Consider the following 20733-nt stretch of genomic DNA (forward strand, 5'->3'; position numbering starts at 1 on the left):
TCGCCATGGAAATTAGGCTACGCAACAACGATACACTCGTCGCAGGGATTGACCGTAGATGGTCAAGTTTGGATCGTCGATGATAGAATATCTTGGTCAAATTTGGTATATTTGGCCGTGTCGAGAGTAAGAAAACTATCTCAGCTAGGGCGAATTCGAATAAACTACATTAATGACGCTGGTGGTAATTGAGTATCTTCAGGTACTATCTGTAATTCTTCTTTGGTAAATCCGCGTTGTGGCGCTAACGAATCTAGAATATAAATCGCTGGTCTTCCTGACGATCTTGTTACGGCGGATATTTTGTGCGTTGTGACACTCCAGGTTGGGTCGGTTGCTCTTTTTCTTCCTCCTTCAGCCTCGCCTTCTTTATATAAATATCCAACTGTGACCGTACCTAGTACAGGCTGAATTGTGGAATCTCGCTTCAAAGGTATATTCGATTTTGTAATTGCAATCGCGGGTTTCATCGATATTGTTCGAGTCGTCTCGTTATTTAACGCGCTGATTACATGAGGCAATCTCGATACCCAATCGTGTGATCGATTATCCTGAATAAATTCACGCGCGTATTGGTATCCGAATAATCGTTCTGCGAGCGTTTTATTAAATCTTTCAATGATAGCTTGATTGCGATGAACACCTACGATACCGCGTCGGATTTTAACGTTATTTTTTTTCATCAATGAAGTAACCGCACCGAGAAATTCTCGACCTGGATCAACCTGGAGAAGATTTGGCCATGTTAATGGGGATCGTGAATAAATTTCGTTAAATGCTTTAGCAATTTCCGTTGCTGTTTTGTTTGATAATGGCTCTGCTTCTTTGTACCTGCTGGCGATATCGACAATAGTCAGGACGTATTTATATGTGACTCCGTCGACGGTATCGTGAGGAAGAAACATTAGATCCGCTTGATGGACCTCATTGGGGACACTGACGGTGAAACTCGCGTATGGTATTTTTTTAGGTGGAGGAAGATATATTTGCCAAATTGCCTGTTTTGATAGCCACGATTCAGCGACGGATTGTTTTACCGATGCGGCCTTGGCGAGTTTGGCGATCGCTGATTTTCCTCGCCAGAATCCTCGCGGAGAATAATATATCTGTTCCATATTATTTACCAGCGCCGAATACTAATTTGCCTTTCATCGCGCCTTTGATCAGCCAGGATGCTAATTTCTCTTTGAATTTTTTTGTTAGGAATCGCGTTTAGTGCGTGAATTAGCTTGATATCAGCAAGATGCCTTTGTTGTAAATCTCCGCTGCGATGTGCGAGGTCGTGATCATAACAAGCTCCATCGATGGCGTTTATTGGATTTTCGCCTTGCTTTGGTTGTTTATTATTATCAAGTCTGATATCGAGTCTTGTTCCAGGTCCGCAATAATTGTACCCTGGTAGATGCTTCTCTCCGGGATATTTCGCCCAGGGTAATTCAGGTAGATTTGTCAAGGAGGCTGCGATATCTCCTCCGGTTCTTCTACTTTTTTTTTTACAAATCTAAACTTGCGTGTCTTACAAACTTCGCACTCTCCTGCGATTGCGTTTCTGTTTTTGCGTGTGACGATTTCGGTCGGATTTATCGTAGCTGTGTGCGTGCGACACTTAACACAATATAGATCCATGTATTTTATTAACATGAATGTAATTGATTTTTCAGCCACGAAACGACGCGAACAAGTGAAACATCATGCTGCATTACCGAATTCGATTAGAATGATAATCATTGGTCCATCAGGATCAGGTAAAACGCAATTATTGCTGAATTTGATTATGAGATGGCTGAAATGGGACAGGTTGTACTTGGTTGCACCATCCGTCGATGATCAGCGTTGTTACCAAGTGCTGAAGGAATTTAGCGACAATACCGATGAGGGCACGATCGAATTCATCACGGATATCAACGAAGCTCCATCCGTGGAGAATTTGGACGGTGATACTAATAATCTTGTTGTATTCGACGATGTTATGCTGGAAAAGCAGACCAACCCGGCTAGAATATTTTCGCGTGGCAGACACAAGAATACCGATGTTATTTACGTGACACAGAGATACACGCAGATTCCAAAGGTGATCAGAGACAATTGTAATATCTTATCGGTATTCAATGGCGTAGATACGCACACGTTGAGAAATATCCATCAGACCTGGTGCAACGGTGACATGGATATGAATAAATTTAAAAATTTGTTCAGCCGCGCTCAGATGACTCCGCATGGTTTTATCACGATAAATCTTCATGAGCAGCAGGGAGGGCGAATCCTACAAAATACTTTTCCGAAATACCCCCTCCGCGGAAACTATTCCCGATAGAGGGCTTATTTCGACGAAATAACACTTTTATTCAGAAAACGAGACAAAAAAAAATGTCCTTGAAAATGCTTTGTATTTCCGCTGATATAACGCGAGTTACTTCAATAAATCCGACTCGTATCCGACATAATTTCCACGGTGAGGTATCATCGAAAAATCAGGTGTAGTTTGCGCCCTCCCTGCTGCTCTACGAAGACGAAGATTTCCAAGGAAACATTTTTATGTTAACTATACAATGTATCAAGGCCGATACGGTATCGTGTCCGCGGGTCGTGTAAATTTATTGTCACAAATCCGTGAGGTTTTCTTTGAGCATGACTAAAGAAATTCTTAAACTTATTAATATCCATATCGCCGCTACACCAGGTTTGATGAATATTTCTCAGCGTGTGAACATCAACTCCATTAAACACAGCAAGAAGATTACAGTTGTCTCTAATTACTTTAGGAATTTGTGTATAACGCTGAGTAACATAAATCACATCAGTGTTTTTATGACGACCTCGTGAAAATATTCTTGCAGGATTTTTTTGCTTGTCCAGCATCACATCATCATACACTACTAGGTTATTTATTTCCCCGTCGAGGTCTTCCACGGAGGGAGCTTCTTCAATATCAGTTATAAATTCAACAACATCCTCGCCGTCTTCACTCAGCGCTTTTGCACTCTCATTAAAATCTTTTATAACATCATAACAACGTTGATCATCCACAGACGGAGCTATCAAGTATAGTTTGTCCCATTTCATCCACTTCATTATCATGTTCAGTAGCAGTTGCGTTTTACCTGATCCTGACGGTCCTATGATGATCATTCTGATAGAATTTGGTAGCGCGGAATTATGCTTGACTGGTTCTTTCCTTCGCGTCGCAGAAAAATCAGTGATCTCCATTTGTATATAAGGAATAATAATTATGGATCTATATTGTGTGAAGTGTAAGGCACAAACCCCTACGAATGATCTAACAACCATTACAACAAAAAATAACAGACAAGCACTTTCTGGTAAGTGTGCGCGATGTGGCACAAAAAAATTTAGATTTCAAAAAAAAAGCCTGACAAAGTCAGCGGAGGTGACATCGCAGCAACCCTCGGACGACTTCCAGGTACCCCTTGGGCTAAATATCCCGGAGAAAAACATCTCCCAGGATACAATTACTGCGGTCCAGGGACACGACTAGATATCAGACTTGATGAACAATCTAAACCAAAACCGGGAGAGTATCCGATAAACGCTATCGACGCAGCGTGTCACATGCATGATGTTGCTTATCGAAGTAAAGATCTGCAAGACAGGCATATCGCGGATGTGAAATTAATTCATGCACTAAGCGCCATAAAAAATAAATCATTTAAGGAGTCACTCGCTAATTGGTTAATAAGATCAGCGATGAAATCTAAATTAGCATTAGGCGCTGGATAATTAATAACAATGGAAGCGATTTATTATTCCCCGGCCGGATACTGGAGAGGTAATGCAGCAATTAATAAACTCGCCAACGCGGCATCAGTAACACGCGAGGTTGCCAAAAATTGGCTATCAAAACAAGCAATATGGCAAATCTACTTACCACCACCTCGACAAATCAATTTTGCACATTTTGATGTTAGTGTGCCCAATGAAGTTCATCAGGCTGACATACTATTCCTGCCTCATGATACTGTCCGCAGAAAAATATACAAATACGCGCTAACAGTAGTTGATGTTGCCAGTAGATACAAAGAAGCAGAACCGTTAGCGACTAAAACAGCGTCCGAAGTCGCCTCTGCGTTTAAACGAATTTATCAGCGAGGACCTCTAAGCTGGCCTCGATTATTACAAGTTGATCCTGGCAAGGAATTTCAGGGCGCGGTATCATCACTGACAAAGCAGCATAACGTTACCATACGACGAGGACATACTGAAATTCATCGGGATCAGGCAATTGTTGAGCGATTTAATAGAACACTCGCTGAGAGATTATTCGGATACCAGTACGCGAGGGAATTCATTTACGATACGAGATCTCGTGAATGGGTTGCAAGACTGCCAAACGTGATAGCCGCACTGAATAATGAAATTACCAGAACAACAAACATGAGACCTGTAAATGCAATCACAAAAAAATATATACCCCGCGTCAGTGAACGTGTTTCAACGCAGCCAACGACGCTAGCGTCCCCGTTGCTGGGTAATGTCACCGTTAGGTATTTATACGAACCAGGCGAACTAGAAGGAGGAAAAAAAAGAGCAACCGATCCCACATGGAGTGTTACCACACACAAGATATCCAGCATAACCAGATCAACTGGGAGAAACGCAATCTACAGATTAGATTCGACTGCTCCTCAGCGTGGATTCACACGCGAGCAACTTCAGGTGATTCCCACGGATACACAATTACCACCTCGATCACTTAAATAACTGCAGCAACACCTCTGCGTCGATTACACTCAAGACAGGTCAGCATTACATTTTTACGCGTATGACCGAGATTGCTGTCTATTCTATCCACGGTAAATTGTCTTGGGTCGTTTTTCGAATACTGCCACAGCAATAAACAATTACAACTCGCACAGTGATTATTCTGACGCTCACGTAACGACAACACAGCGTTGATATCCAGGTTAAACTCTCTATTATTTTTCTTGTCGCTTTGTCGGTAACTGTCTAATTTTTTTCTTATTTGATCTTTTTGCGTTAACTCAACAACGGCTGACTTCGTTGACGTATCTAATACAATTCTTCGTAACTGAGCCATCTTTCTTACTCTGGACACGGCTAAATAAACTAAATTTGACCATTCGATGCGGTCATCAACGATCCAAACAGTTGTATCAGAAATAGTTAATCCTTGTGCTGAATGAATCGTCATAGCATATCCTAGTGTCCACGGTGATTTATTTATTGCTAATGCATCTTCGACCGCATCGACGTTAACTGTTACTATATCATTCAATACTAAATTTTGTTTCTCTGGTTTTCCGGGAATATCAACATCAATATTCTGCAATCGTGTATCATCTGGTCTATAACATAACGGCACTTCCAACGTTGGAAATTTCTGCCGCTGTAACTGAAATAGTCGCCGCTGAAGTGTATCTCTGACTGATTTTCTACTTGCAACAATTAAATCATCTGGTTTCCACGCCGTTAAAAAGTTATCAAATGAAGTCTCTGGAATTATTTCACGCATTATTTCACATTGCACCTTATTGGTTTGTAGCCTAATTAGTTTTTTAAACTCCTTTAATGTGTCATCAAGCGCTCTGATGTCATCACGCATTTCCTCGTAATAATCAACAAACCCTCTCAACCATTCGTGGGGAGATTCGCCGACAAATGGTGGTGGTTGACCATGATCGCCGCACATCACAACTGCGGTATTTTTCGTTAACAACCACGTCAGGAACCGTTGTAATGTATCCAGCGGCACAGTGTCTATTTCATCCCAGATGATTTTCTCCGGGATATACTTCGTTCCCATTCGTGTAGGAGTCCATGTACCGCCGCTGTATTTGAAAAAGCCGTGATAAGTGCAGGCCTTTACTCCGCGTTGTATCATTTCTCTGGCAAGTCTGTGTGTTGGTGTTAGCACGACCAAATCAGAACCGCGGAATAGTTCGATTGCACGAGTTGTCTTACCACAGCCTCCAGGTCCGTTCAAATAAACTGTTCTGTGTCTAGCAATTGGATCGTACACAGAAGGCAACGACAAAGTTGTCCACGACAAGGTTGTTGATTTACGATATTCATCTTTAATTTCAACATCAGCTGATTCACAGTACGCGTGCAACTCTTCCTTTTTTACTCGCCATGTTCCCCATTGATCATCCGATGTTGGTAAATCTAACGCTGTTAAATCGTCTTCGTTAATATAAAACGAATCTGTTGCAACCCTTACCGCGAAGGGAACTCTATTCACCATCGACAATAAATTTATAGAAACATAAGCCAGCATAGAGGATCTCAAATGAGTGTACTGAGCTGAATCACCGTCGATATAACTAACAACTGTTCCTAATCGTTTTCCAGGCATCCCCGGCAATGATATTATTATATCCTCGCGGCTACAAAATGTATCTTTCGCAGTAGTATCAGCGATAATGAAATTTAATTCTTCTTCATCCATAATTAATCGACTGTGATGTCGTTTATGATCATATGCTCCACCTTGAGTAAATTTACCTATCAATCTTCGGCCGAGATCTTTACAGTTGCGCTCATCATGTTTATACGCCAGTGTGCGTAATTCTTCTTCAGACGTTGTAGGATAATTTAATTTTAAGTCAGAATAACACGCAGTATCAGTTGGAGTTGGTAACCAAACTGAGGTTTGTTTTGAGTAACAAATAATCCCCTCACTGACAACAACAGATGTTAGTATTGCTTTGTCAACCATAAACCGCAACAACGGAAACGGCACCCACTTCCTTTCGTGGAAATGTCTGCCAAACCCAGCATAATTAATAGGATGTAACCGTGTTGCAAATTCGAACGATTCCACGCGAGCAAATCCAGTCAGGTCAAAATCAGGTAAAGGTCCGTTAATAGCTACTCTTGTCATTAAATTTGTGGGATGTCCAAATCGTTTAAAGTATTCAGCGCATTCGCCATAGCCAAGAAAACTTCCTGGATAGCACGCAATCATATCCACCGATACCATATTATCACTAACAAATACACTATTCCATAAACCGCCGTGTCCGTATTCGATGCAACTCTGCTGAACATTCTCGAGAAAACTCTTCATGGTTGGTTTCCAATTATTTTTTTGTCGTGCTATATGTGCGGCAACACTTGGAACAGTAAAACAATTAGTTAGTAATTGATCAACTTGCTCAGTTGAATATTTTTCTGTGAGCGCTTTCATTTCATTTTGTAACTCCGCAGTTCTATATATTTCTCCGTTCGGGGTCACGAACTGGTCATAATCACCAACTTCAGAACTTCTAAACAACCATACCGATACCGGATCGGTTTTACTCATTTGATAAATACAATCAAACATACCCGCGGAATAATACCTTATAACACGATCGCGTGGAAATATTTTAACTGATTCCGTCCAGGCGTGGCTGTTATGATCAATAATTGTTATTGAAGCTCCACTACGGTTGTATTTCGATTTATACAATTCCTCGCCTGTTAGCGATAATACCGTTATAGGAAATCTTAATAATTTTTCTAGCGCGGCAACATCCTTAATTGTGGCCCCTACATCTTTGACTCGATTAGCCCATGTTGTTATTTTATTTTTTCTGATCTCAGTTAGACCATTTCCACGTGCTGCGTTTTTAAAATGTTCCATTACTCGCTCAGCTACACAATTTAACACCACTGATGTTTTCATTGGCGTGAGTTTATCTACACTTGGTTTCTTTATCGGATATATTCCGTAAACGACTGCAGTTACTGGATACGATCTGGCGTAATACGGTATATCAACCCCCGTCAACATTCCTGGTCTAGAATTATTGCTCAACAAAATAGTTTTCCTTTTAATGTCAAGGATAGGATCATTTTTATCACGGATAATCCACGTGTCATCGTCGTTTTCGTTGACCACTTTGACAATAAATTTTATCTGTATGAAATATCTTCTATCGTCGAGATACCCAATTATGTTACGCGCGATTGTATCGTTCATGGTAGCATCAATGATAACGCTCGCGTCGGGGATAATTTTATATGTCGACCACACATGTGCGGCACCATCACGACGAAACTCTTCCTTGGCATTCTTGATAACACCAAGCAGTTCCTTTAACTCTCTTCGTCGTGGATCAGCGGTTAACCGGTCAAGATCGAATCGAGAACCTGATACGGGTTTTATTCTGGATAGTCTTTCAAAACTCATTATTATAATTAAGACAAGTATTTAAATAGACAAAAATATTATATATAATGAACGAAAACTCAAAGAGTTTCTCTGGAAATGCAAAGCATTTCTCATGCAAGTGGATCAAACTAAATTCATCAGAGCCGTGTAACAGACGTTGCAGAGGCGAATACTGTGGACAACATGCTCAACAGGTCCGCGGTGGGAGTCTAGGACCGATACCGTGTATCAGATGCGGCATTGGAGTACGAGGAAAAACTCAATTATGTTCAGCGTGTGGGGGGAAACGCTATCGAGAACTAAAACGGTATTATGATAAAAAAAATCCAGCCTCGAACGCTCTCACGGAGCGTGATTACATAAATAAGTTTTCAGGCAAATTATGAATTAGACAAATGATTTGCTTATAGTATAATGAATCAAGAATTCACCCCCGAACAAGAATTTGTTCCACATCCAACTATTCCAAATTATGAGGCAAACCGAGATGGCACGGTGCGACACTGCACGCGAAGACGACCAGTTGGTACAGTTGATAATGCTGGTTATTTAAGATTTACTGCCACGTGCTCAAAGAGGTATTTATGTCATCGTTTCGTCTATGAGGTTTTTAACGGAGTGATCCCTAAGGGTTTTGTCATTGATCACATTAACGGTAACATACTTGATAACTCTATAAACAATCTTCGCGTGGTCACTCAGAGCAAGAACTGCCTACTGGGTAACACAGGGCGTTGTAAAACAGTTGCAAGAAGAGCTATTAAATCTATAAACGCAGGTGAAGAAATTGTATTCCAGTCAATAAACGCCGCCAGTAGGTATTTCGGTATTTGTTCACCTGTTGTACAGCATGTCGCAACCGGGATCTACAAAACAGCATTTTCCAAGAAGCTCAAACAGAAGATTTCATTCTGTTATATCATTGACAACAACGATAACTCAGTATAAGAAAAAAAACGAAGAGTTTCCCTGGAAATGCAAAGCATTTCTCGTCCAAGGGACTTCTCAGAAACGCTAGCGTTTCCCAATTTAAAAATATAAAAATATATAATAATATGAATCACGAAAACATAAATGTCATAATTGTTGAACTCGAAAAATTGCAACAGCGGGGTTTTAATATTTTACTAGACACTGAAACAATTATGTCAGATTTTGAATACTTGAATGAGCTATCACGGTCCGGGAAGAACAATCTCCCTGCCAGATATAGGTTCATTAAGGGTTTGCAAGATCGCATTTACAGATCGCTTGCCACGATAACGTCCAATCAGGTATCTGAATTTATTCCACTGTGCGTTGCAGTTGAGAAGATCAGGCTTGAATTGTCATCCGAGTATGAGACTCGAAAATTAATTAACACCAGGGTGAGACTGTTAAAAGGGTATATAAAGAACGGAAACTCAAAGAGTTTCTTAGACGCGGAAATGCCAGGCATTTCCGACACAAATACTAGTATTTGTGACGCCGAAGAAGTATAAATACCACCGCGTGCACGCCAGCGTGGAAATGTCGAGTTGAGAAATTCAAAGAATTTCCAGGGTAAAAAAAAAGTGTATTATTTTTTTTTGCCTTGGAATTTCTCAACTCGAAGAGTTTCTCATCGATGAGTGTTCAGGATTTGCTTGAGCGTTTCAACATCAATACAACAATGAGAATAGTTCATAATCTGTTCTCGTTGACACCAAGCTGTGATCATATGATTTTGCTGTAGCTGTGTTAATTGTGACGACGTCAACAAGAAGTCTTCGTCGCCGTACACGTCAACGATTATTCGAACGGGGAAATACTGTCCCGAGAAGTCCCTTGGACTTCCTGAGAAATGCTTTGCATTTCCAGGGAAACTCTTTGAGTTTCCAGAAACGCTAGCGTTTCCAAATGCGGTTTTTATTGCCTCGTGAAGAATTTGCTTATCATGAATATGAACTCGTGCGTGAATGTATTCACACATTATACACAACCGTTTTTTTTAAATGCGCGCCTGCGTGCTAAGCACTCGCATGAGAAGTCCCTTGGACTTCCGGAGAAACTCTTCGAGGAGAAATGCTTTGCATTTCCAACGATGCCGGTTTTGATGGGGTATTTGCACGCGATGACGAAAGTGGACCACTGCAGAAAAAAAACTATTATTATGGATCCGTTGACTTGTCCTTGTCCTCGAAGAGTTTCTCATGCAGAGCATTTTAGGACTTCACCAGTAAGTTCACCGAGATTGTCTCGCCACGCAGGTCCAACAAATCCCCCCGTTGGTCGGTGAGTTTAAAATTTATCGTTGACAACCACGGATTATTACACCGCAGATAGACCACATTGATTGGTTCTTGCACAATCAGAAAACCAGGGGGGTCTTTTGGTGTGAACGTATACAGGATAAACCCCTGCGTCGCCGTCGTTGTGTCAGCGCTGTAGCTACCGTCGATGACGTCACATACAAGATTGACCGCGATAACATCTGTGATATTTACGATCCCGGGTGAGATGTGTCTGCCATCGGATGCTGTACTGTTGTCGTGTCTTAAAATAACAGGTTCTGGTCTTGTTCGCGTGTACGTGGCAGAAATATCTTCGAAAGATTCCGCGATGAGATCCTGGACTGATTCTCGCAGCACGGGTGCGTTATATCCAGGAAATTTAAAATTTGGAATATCCTTCACTTGAATACCGTATTTAGTTGCAAATTCTAATCTAGTTTGCTGTCCATATTCCCCCAAGACATTCCGAGGATCCTCCTTTAACGCATCCGGATCCCCGGCATCCAACAACAACTGAATTATTTTTAGATTTATGATTTCCATCGCGGATGCGAGTTTGTTTAGTTTTTCTATGGTTGTGATAATGTCACCGCGTGGTCTTGTCGTATCGGAAATATAATCCTGAAAATATTTCCGCAACAATTGTAGCTGTTGCTGATGTTCGGTCTTGATCGGAATAAAAAATTTAGATTCTATATCATCAAATTTGTAAATATCTGCTATGTTGGTTCCATCATCACGTGGAACTGCTACACTCCAAAAATTGAATATATCATTTGGTGTCCTAAGATTTCCTTTTTTTGTTAGTAATCTATCTGCAAGGGAAAAATAATTGCTGTACACGAGGTCGTGTATTTCTTCCTTGGTGGTCTCGAAATCAGATTTCAATGGCGGTTCCCGACTCCGGGGGACCTCGGGTCGTGACCGTGGCCATCCTAATACTGTTCGAATTGAGCTGTTGTAAATATCAACAGCGTATCCCGGTGTTGAGATTTCAATGACCGCAGACAGCGTTGGTTCATGAGCTGTTATAGATATTTTGGCTTCCTTGCCGGTGATTCGTTTTATTTGGCGTTGTATCTCATTGTTGATTTCTTCGATCTGATAACTCCCAGTGGGTAGCGTAATTGTATCCCAGTCGAATTCGTCAGAGTCGGCTTTGGTTTTCCACGAAAACACAAACGAATTATTTGGCTGCTGACCACCAAATGATTCCGACCTGATATTGGGCCAGCTGTGATACGCACTGAGCTTCGACAACGCGATTTCATTCACGGCAATTGGAGTTCGAAAATTAATACCGAATTGTGGTGTCGTCGAGGACACTGAGATCATTGTGGTCCTTACCGGTGTTGTGTTTGTGACTATTTGCTGAAGCAGTTCCTGTGGCGTTGCCATCAGTGACATTATTTATTTGTTTAGTTTTCAAATAGTCATTGTACGCATCTGACATTAGTTTGAATTCAGAATCTGATATCAACGCGGCGTCGCTGGATTGCGCGTCTAACGATGATGATATCAGCGATGATAATTTCTGATATGCGGTCGTGGCTGTATTTAATTTTGACGTGTAATCGTGTAATTTTGTGTTAGCACACGAGGATATTTTTTTTGCTATGATGCCGAAAACTCCTGCCGTGGTTGTGGTCGCACAAACAGAGATCGTGGCCGCGACTGCTGCAGTTACCGGAGTGACCGCTGATAGTATTACTCCCGCGGATGCAACAACGGCAGATACTGAATAAACCATAATGTCTAACACTGTTATGCGGCGCTTGTATTTTTTTACTTTTTGGGACGTCGCGTCGATGACAGTTTTTAACTCAGATTGCCACTCACGGACTTGATTGTATCGATATTGTTGAGCATCTGGAAATCCTTCGGATTTCAACGTTGACATATTATTTAAAATTACTGGTAATTTTCAATTACGTAACCAATTGAGGCGTTGCAGCGACGAATTCCAAACACCACCAGTAAAATGTTGATGTTAATTCCTTGTCGTCGGCTACAAGCATAAATGTTTCCTCGGTTCCGCTGTTTAGTATTATAGTTACAACCCCCGAATACCTATCGGTGGAATGTCTCCAAGGATATGTTGTGAAGATTTCAAATTTAGCGGCTGAAAACACAGACAACCTGTAAACACCGGTGACTGTTGCTGTATATTTGATAGTGCTATTTTGTTGTGACCATGTTGCGAATCCCGATGATACCGTGAATACGATGTTGGCGATATGCCCGGGAGTAACTGTAACGGGGACTTTAATCAGACTGGTTTTGTTAACGATCTCAGGAATACCCGATACGATATTCTGCTGTGTTTGTTTGATCGTGTTAATGTTATTTTCTATTATCTGAACTTGATCTGAAAAACTTTTTTCCGTTCTGACTACACCTAACCGGGTATTAATCTTATTGATATCGTTGGTGTTATTAGTAAGATTTGGTATGATTTCAGAAAGTTTCGTGTCGACGACTGGAGGAGTTCCAAAGAACTTATCCACGGTCTCATCAGTTTTTGCGAAGTTTCTTTGGAGTCTTTTAAACCCGTTCACGTGAACATCATACTCTGACCGCAGCGTATTTAGTTTACCGTTGACGATGTCCACGTATTGTTTGTTTGACGCATCCTGGTCGGATTCGGGATTCGCTAACGCGGTTATTTTGTTTCCATTCATGCTGAGTTCTCCTGTCATTACGTCGCCGGATTTTGTTACTCTGTCGATGATTAGGCCAGCAACGTGTTGGTACTGCGTGTCGACGTATTGTTTATTTGCGGCATCTTCGAGACCTTCCGGATTTTTTAGAACGGTTATTTTGTTTCCATTCATGCTGAGTTCTCCTGTCATTACGTCGCCGGTTTTTTTCACACATTTATCAACACCTTTATCAATACTGTCTTTGATGCTTGCGATTGATATGTTCGAGTCCTTGATGCGGCCGCCATGACTAAATGCAACGAAGTTATCCTTGGTAGCTCCAAGAACTCTGCGAATTATGTCATTGAACTTAATGTTGCTCGTTCTTAGTTTTCCCTGCTTGTCCTGAAAAATAGCAACTTCATCTGGGTCAACTCCAGCTATATTCAAAAGATTATCGACTTCATCTCGGGTCGCATATTTTGAGAGATCAGCATCTGTGCTTGGTTTGACTTTTCTTGTGAAAGATCTTCCGTAAATATCCACCATTATTCTTATTGCTGTTTTTCAAATGCGAGCATGAAAATGCCTAGCATTGGAAACGCTAGCGTTTCTCGATGCGGTATATTCATACACTACTCGATGCGGAGACGTTGCTGGATTTCTTGAGATTGCATCAAGAACATTTAAAACCTTGTTTCCACAAATGGGCGGATCAACTAATGTTTGTGTTGGTAGCGTCGACTGCCACACTGGAATTGGAAATCCGAAGGATTTCTTGGAGAATCTGCTGTTGAGAGTGCGAGGCACTCCGCGGACATACCTGAGAAACTCAGTTGGCGGTGCTAAACCGTACGAATCGAAATAGATAATTCCACGTGGATCGATCGCGTAAGCAACCCAGTGAGTTCCCGGACCATCTTTGTTGTCGAGATTGATAATGCCAGTTTCTGGATTATTCGGTTGTTGCGGTAATTGATCTCGCATGAATACACCTCTGAAATGTTTTATGCGCAATTTTTTAACAGCATCGAGTAAATCAAAATTGGACGCTGGAAGCTTCAACGGCGTTAGAATTTTTTTGGATACCATGATGCGGGAGTTCCTGGTAGTCTTAGCCCTGATCCGCGAGCGGATCTCCCCTTTTTTTTCTTGTATCCGTTTCCCGTTGCCTTTTTTAGTGCCATTCCAGCTGCGGTTCCAACTGCACCTAACGCTGCAGCTTTTGCCGCTGCGCCAAGTAATCCTGGAATTGCAGCAGCTAGTATTGGGATGAGCGGAAATATTCCACCGGTTTTGGTCATGTCCTTGATAGCTGCAGCAGAGAAATCAAGTCGGACACCGGTTTTTGCTGTTAGTGCCTTATTAAGATGTTTAAGCTGAGTATTAGTCAACGACAATTTGTTTGGACCACCAGTAATCTGATCTCGTTTTAACGTTATTGATGTCCCGCACGTGCTTGCGTTCTTCGATTGCAATTTCTTCGTTTGACCGGAAGTCAAGGTGACATTAACGTGACTGTATGACATTATATTCTAAGTTTGATTTTAATTGCGTTACATATTCTCGATTGGAGCGTCGATGACCCTCATTCGTCCGCCAACACCTTCAAGCAGCATTGCTTTATCGGAGAGTATAACCGCGACAGCTCTAAACCCAGCAGCGGGAAACTCGCCCACGTTAGCCTTGAAGTGTATATCAACGACAGATTGTTTGGTTAGATCCAAATGTTCCAGCGAAAAGTAATAAATCGGATACAGCGTTGTAAAATCCAGTTGTGATATCTGCAACCCGGTATCAATATTTTGATCACGTCCCATAAATGTCATCAAACGATGATACGCACGTGCAACTTGATTATTTGTATAATCTATCAGTATGTCCTCAGATGGTTCTTGATGCCCGTTTATTCGCAGCGAAACCTCAGAGACAGTAAGTTTGTCAAATATCATATTCGATCGTGTTTGACTATTTACTCTTGCGCCATCCTGAAGTGCTACGAAAATATGTCGTGGTGCTGACACCCCCTGCTGTGATGCTATGTGCCACGTGAATTGCCCAGCACCGGCACCCTGAATGGAATCTGTTGTTGTTGTCAACCATGATATCAATGATTTACCGCCTGTGTCCATGAAAGAGAGTAGCCGTTGCTCTTCAGTGATTGATGGGGACATTACTGGCATCCACAACGCAAGCTTGAATAATATTACTTTACCGGCAGCAACACCAGCAGTATCCTCTCGCCAGATGGCGTCAACGTCATCACTTTTTCGGTTAAGTACAACTGTATGATTGACTCCAAAAATAACCTTTCTGACATTTCTGCAAAATCCAAAGATGTGAGATAGTGGAATTGCGCATGAAAATCTCCTACGGTCACCTGATAACATTAATTTACGCGTAGCAAAACCAAGATTGTAATTAGGGTTGGGAAATGGTAAATTCTCTATTGTATCAACAGCAACAGGAGGAGCAGCACGACTTACTGCTTGTCTAAAAATGCTAGATCTATGATCCGGATGATCAGAATTATCCTTAGCGAACATCATAGTCGGACCAGCTGATCTAGTGTAATCATCTGAGTATCTCGCTAATCCCAGGATTGTTGTAGCAACGTCAACATTATCCTGAATTATTTCAATTTCTCTTCCGTCAATGCTGTATGAAGCACTTTTGAACAGCGCCATGATACCGTTGTTAACAAAACCAACTCGAACATTAGCTCCGTATTCTGTATTAGCGACAACATCTGTTACAAGTTCACCCGTGACTTCAAGAAATGCTTCAGCGGGCAGGAAATATCTACTTGTATCCTGGACTCGTAATTCAATTCGTCCGCGTTGATTAGGTACTGTTGCCTCATAAGAATAATACTGATAATCACGCACGGACTCATCTTTGAGTATTGGTGCATCCATGTCGAACGCTGGATCAGATATAGGTTTAAACATTTTATATAAAATTATCGTCTTCTAAAACGAAATCCGCTTCCTGATATCAGGCTTGTATTTATTTGTTCGGGTGTTTGGGTTACAAGCTCTGCAAGTTTTTGATTGGCAGCCTGATTTATTACTTTACTGACGTCCGCGGGCATAAGTTCAGTACTGGCCAGTTTCACCGGTGGCGGTTTTTTTGATCTGCGAATTAACCGTGACAGTCTGTCCTTGATTGACGCGAATGCTTTCCCGGCGAGATCACCAACAGATCCAAGGGCTTTATCCTTAATGACATCAATAGCTTTCATCGACAATTGTTTTGCAATCGGTAATGCCTTAGGGGCTATTCTTGAAAACAAACCAGTAATTGTATCACCGAGACCATCTCCGTAGGTTGCTCTGTAGACTGGTAATCGCGAGTTCACTACGCGGACTGGTAACACGCTAGCGTGTCTAGGTTGAGAATTGTGCACGATCATTTTATTTAATTATTGTTTCTCTAACTAAATTTACTAGTCGCTGTGGTAACCGTCTGCGAGTTCATCAATGAGTCCCCGGTAAACGCCGATATCCATAATGCCACGCTGAAATAGTCTCTGACAGATATCTGCGGCCTCGTTTATAATTTCCGGAGAGTTGTTTCCGGCACGTCTTCCTCCTATGAGAACTTCTAACCGTGATACGTCATTGACGATATTGTCAGGACAGATGTGGTTGTTATATCCGCGACCGGTGTATCCTTTTCCCATTTTTTTCTTTAGTTTTGCTGATGTTTTAACAATTTCATCAGTTACAGATCTTTCCCTCTTTTCTATCTTTTTTACCTTAGAGTCGGTACCCTTTTTCGGTATACCTTCTTGTAATTTTTCTTTTTCATCAATTAAATTTTTTAATTCATTTTTTAATTCTTTTAGTTTCTCTTTCAGTATTTCCTCTTCTGATATATCGGGGGGGATGGGCAACGAAACAGGAGTGGTAAAATCATCATCAGGAGCGCTAGCCCCCATTTGTTCAGGTGATGAAATTTCAGGCACTGGATCAGGCAGTGTTATTGCGGGGTCTATTTTTAGAGCTGGTGGTTTCTTCTCCTGTAGTCTCGACTGTTTTTTCATTTCCTTTTCCTGTATTTTTTTCTTCTTTTCTTCCTCCCTTTCCTGCCTTTTCATTTCCATTTCCTGTATTTTTGCCTGCCTTTCCCTTTCCTTTGCCTTCATTTGTTGGTCTCTTAGTTCCTTATTAACCCCAATTACGCCAGTTTTTATAAAATTATAGGTATCATCAGTGCTAGATATTCGAGAAATACCTCGGTTTACTTTGTAAACATAATCCCTCCAATCAGCCTGGGTTATACCCGAGGCAGCTCCTGGTTTTAGAAATTCTTGCCGGTTAGGATAATTTAAGACAATCCAAGTAGAAAACTCCTTAAGTTCATCCACGCTAGTAAGTGGAATATTTTTTATCTCAGTAATACCATCTTCGGTAAATTTATTAATAAATGTTTCCTTAGCAACTGTCACTACTCCGGCGGCACCTGGATCAACTACAGCACCTTCATCTGCCTGTTGCTGTTTAAGTTCTTCTATTGCTTGAAGTAACCCTCGTTTTGTTTTGGTAGGGTCAGCAGGATCAGTTTTTCCTACAATTGCAGTTTTAACTTCACCAGTAGCTGCTGTAATAGGCTTAAATAATTCCTCCGCAGATGTTGCAAACTCAACTCGCGCTTCTTGTCTTGCTCGTAATTTTTCTTTAACGGAATCATGGACCGGAATAAATTTTTTAATCGCGGCTAGTCGTTGTCGTGCCAATCTAGTTGTGAGTGCTTCTCCGATATTTGCCATTATTTATTTGTCCATGATTTAATTCCCCCGCATGGATTTGTGACAATAAATTTACACGACCCGCGGACACGATACCGTATCGGCCTTGATACATTGTATAGTTAACATAAAAATGTTTCCTTGGAAATCTTCGTCTTCGTAGAGCAGCAGGGAGGGCGCAAACTACACCTGATTTTTCGATGATACCTCACCGTGGAAATTATGTCGGATACGAGTCGGATTTATTGAAGTAACTCGCGTTATATCAGCGGAAATACAAAGCATTTTCAAGGACATTTTTTTTTGTCTCGTTTTCTGAATAAAAGTGTTATTTCGTCGAAATAAGCCCTCTATCGGGAATAGTTTCCGCGGAGGGGGTATTTCGGAAAAGTATTTTGTAGGATTCGCCCTCCCTGCTGCTTCATGATCCACGTAGTCGGTATCGTATCGGTCTTGATCAAATTTATTCATGAAAAAGCAACCCCACGTGACAACAAAAACAAAAAATTTATCCCGAATAATTTATTTCCTGTCTCGGATGCTATGTTTTATGACACACTCGGCATACACACCAGATGCACCAAGTCTGGAATACGCGAAAATTAGATCTCGTGGAAGGCTTTATTTTCTAATTCCGAGGCTTCTACGGAGAAAGTTCGCATAGGAACGTTTATTTTGCTCGGAAAAAATGGTCTGTTAAACTTCCCTGCTGCTTAACGAGAAAGTTAAGTATTACACTGGAATGCCGACCTACATGACCCTAATGACCCTGATTGAATTTGTTGCTCCATACATTCAAACCAGTAGTGGACTAGAAGTTGGGAAGTTTGAAAAAATCATAATGACACTAATGAGACTTAAGATCAACCTCCCCTTGCAAGATATTGCATACAGATTTCAGATATCAACATCAACCGTGTCAAGGACATTTTTAAATGTTATTCATGTTTTGTATATTAGATTAAAGCCTCTTTTGTTTTGGCCCGAGAGGGAGGAGCTTCAGCTTACCATGCCCATGGAATTTAGGCAAGATTTTGGTGGAAAAGTGGCCGTCATTATTGACTGTTTTGAAATATTTATACAGAGACCTAAAAGCCTAATGGCACAAGCTCAGACTTGGCCATCATACAAGCACAACAACACCATAAAATTTCTTATTGGCATTACACCTCAGGGATCTATTTCTTTTCTTTCCAGAGCATGGGGAGGTAGGGCAAGTGACAAATACATAACTGAAAACTGGATTTTTATCAGATTTATTGCCTGGAGATATTGTGTTAGCAGACAGGGGATTTAATATTTCAGACAGTATTGGAATGTACTGTGCTAAAGTAATTACCCCTAGTTTTACTAAGGGGAAATCACAATTGTCTCCTATTGATGTAGAAAATAGTAGAAAAATTGCACACTTGCGAATTCATGTGGAACGTGTAATTGGTCTAGTGCAAAATAAGTATACCATGCTTCAGGAAAGCTCCCAATTGATTTCCTCATGAATGAGAAAGGAGAAATTCCAGTTGTTGACAAAATTGTTAGTGTTGCATGGTGTCTTATAAATATGTGCGAGTCTGTTGTTCCATTTGACTAGTAAGGATTTGTGAAATAATCATAGATTTATTACATATATATGAGATTTAGTCTTTATTTTTGTACATCTCATAACTTTGCATACAAAATATTCTTACATAATTGTGTCACCATTAAATATTTGTCAATTACAAATCATTATCTTGTGTTCTTAATTCTAAACTTTTTGACTTGTGTTCTTTACTTTAGTTCTACTGGTTATTGATAAGAAGATGCTATGAATAGTCTGTCCATCTGTTACCATTAGTCGGTGAACGCCACTCATTCTAAACAAGCTGGGGGATAGTCAATATGGTTGCCACTGTAGCCGTCATGAAAATCTTGTTATTACTACTCTGCATAGATGGTCATAACAAGGTGTGCTATAAAATAAGCAAGATATATAGAATACAGACAGAATAAAAAAAAAACACATTTGTACAGGGGAATGATTTATTCACTTTTAATTAATAGATAAGTATGTGTGAAGATAAAAAGTACAACAACCACAATACGTTTGTATCCTGTTGTTTTTTTTTACATGCAAATGTCCTGAGAATAGCCTTCTAACACTTTTTAGGCCTTTTTGCTTTACTGCCATATACTGGACAACATTCTGGACAATAGTATGATCCTTTTGGTGCTTTAGTCATATTAATGCACTTAAAGTGAAGCCATATCAGTCTGCAGTTTTCATTGTCACAACCAACAACATTATCAAATGTTTCATCATTGGGTACTTGACATAAACAAATGAGGTCAGTGTTATTTCCTGGCACAGTCTGTTTATCATTGTTGGTGAGAGAGGGTTGCAACACAGATGCATGCAGCTTCCTTTCCATTTGTGCAACAGGTTCAGTGTTTGCGGACTGTGGTCTGGTGAATAATTTCCCTGTCAGTTCAGGCAGAATAACACGAACGAAGAATGATGCTGACGTTGCTTCCATATCTTGCCATAGCTTGGGGTTTGGCAGAATCCTTTCCACAGACATGTCCTTCTCTGTCCAGATAACAAAGTCACAAAACTTCTTATTGCTTAGAAAGATTTGTGTTTGCACCTGATAATAATACTGATGGCATGTTTTTAATAGCTTGTCTTTGTCCAGGTATGAAATACTTTCATTTTTAATCTGTGTATCTCTCACACAATATGGACACTTCATTTCCACTGTTCCCTCTCCACAACAGTTACATGAAACAAGACCATCGGAAGATGCTCCAATATGGGGAAATTCAGGGTTGATTATGAGACCACATTCATCAACTATGAGATTGTCAAGGAGAGGCCCTATTTTTCTCCTGTATGCATTCACTGCATCTTTTTCATGCTGACATCCCCACCTTGTTGCCTTATTAGAAAACTTCACTGGGTACCATATGTCT

The 20733-nt window shown here is 40.8% G+C and overlaps 1 protein-coding gene and 1 pseudogene across 8 annotated transcripts in view; one reads left to right on the forward strand and one right to left on the reverse strand.

Moving 5' to 3' along the window:
* The window catches only part of LOC149786920 (uncharacterized), a 33274-nt pseudogene extending 13742 nt beyond the window's left edge, over positions 1-19532 (forward strand).
* LOC149786919 (AAC-rich mRNA AAC4 protein-like) overlaps positions 1-20733 on the reverse strand; it is an 86674-nt gene that overhangs the window by 63492 nt on the left and 2449 nt on the right. The window lies entirely within an intron of this gene.

Source organism: Sinohyriopsis cumingii, chromosome 12 (genome assembly GCF_028554795.1).
Source record: "Sinohyriopsis cumingii isolate HCF-2022 chromosome 12, ASM2855479v2, whole genome shotgun sequence".
NCBI classification, from domain to species: Eukaryota; Metazoa; Mollusca; class Bivalvia; order Unionida; family Unionidae; genus Sinohyriopsis; species Sinohyriopsis cumingii.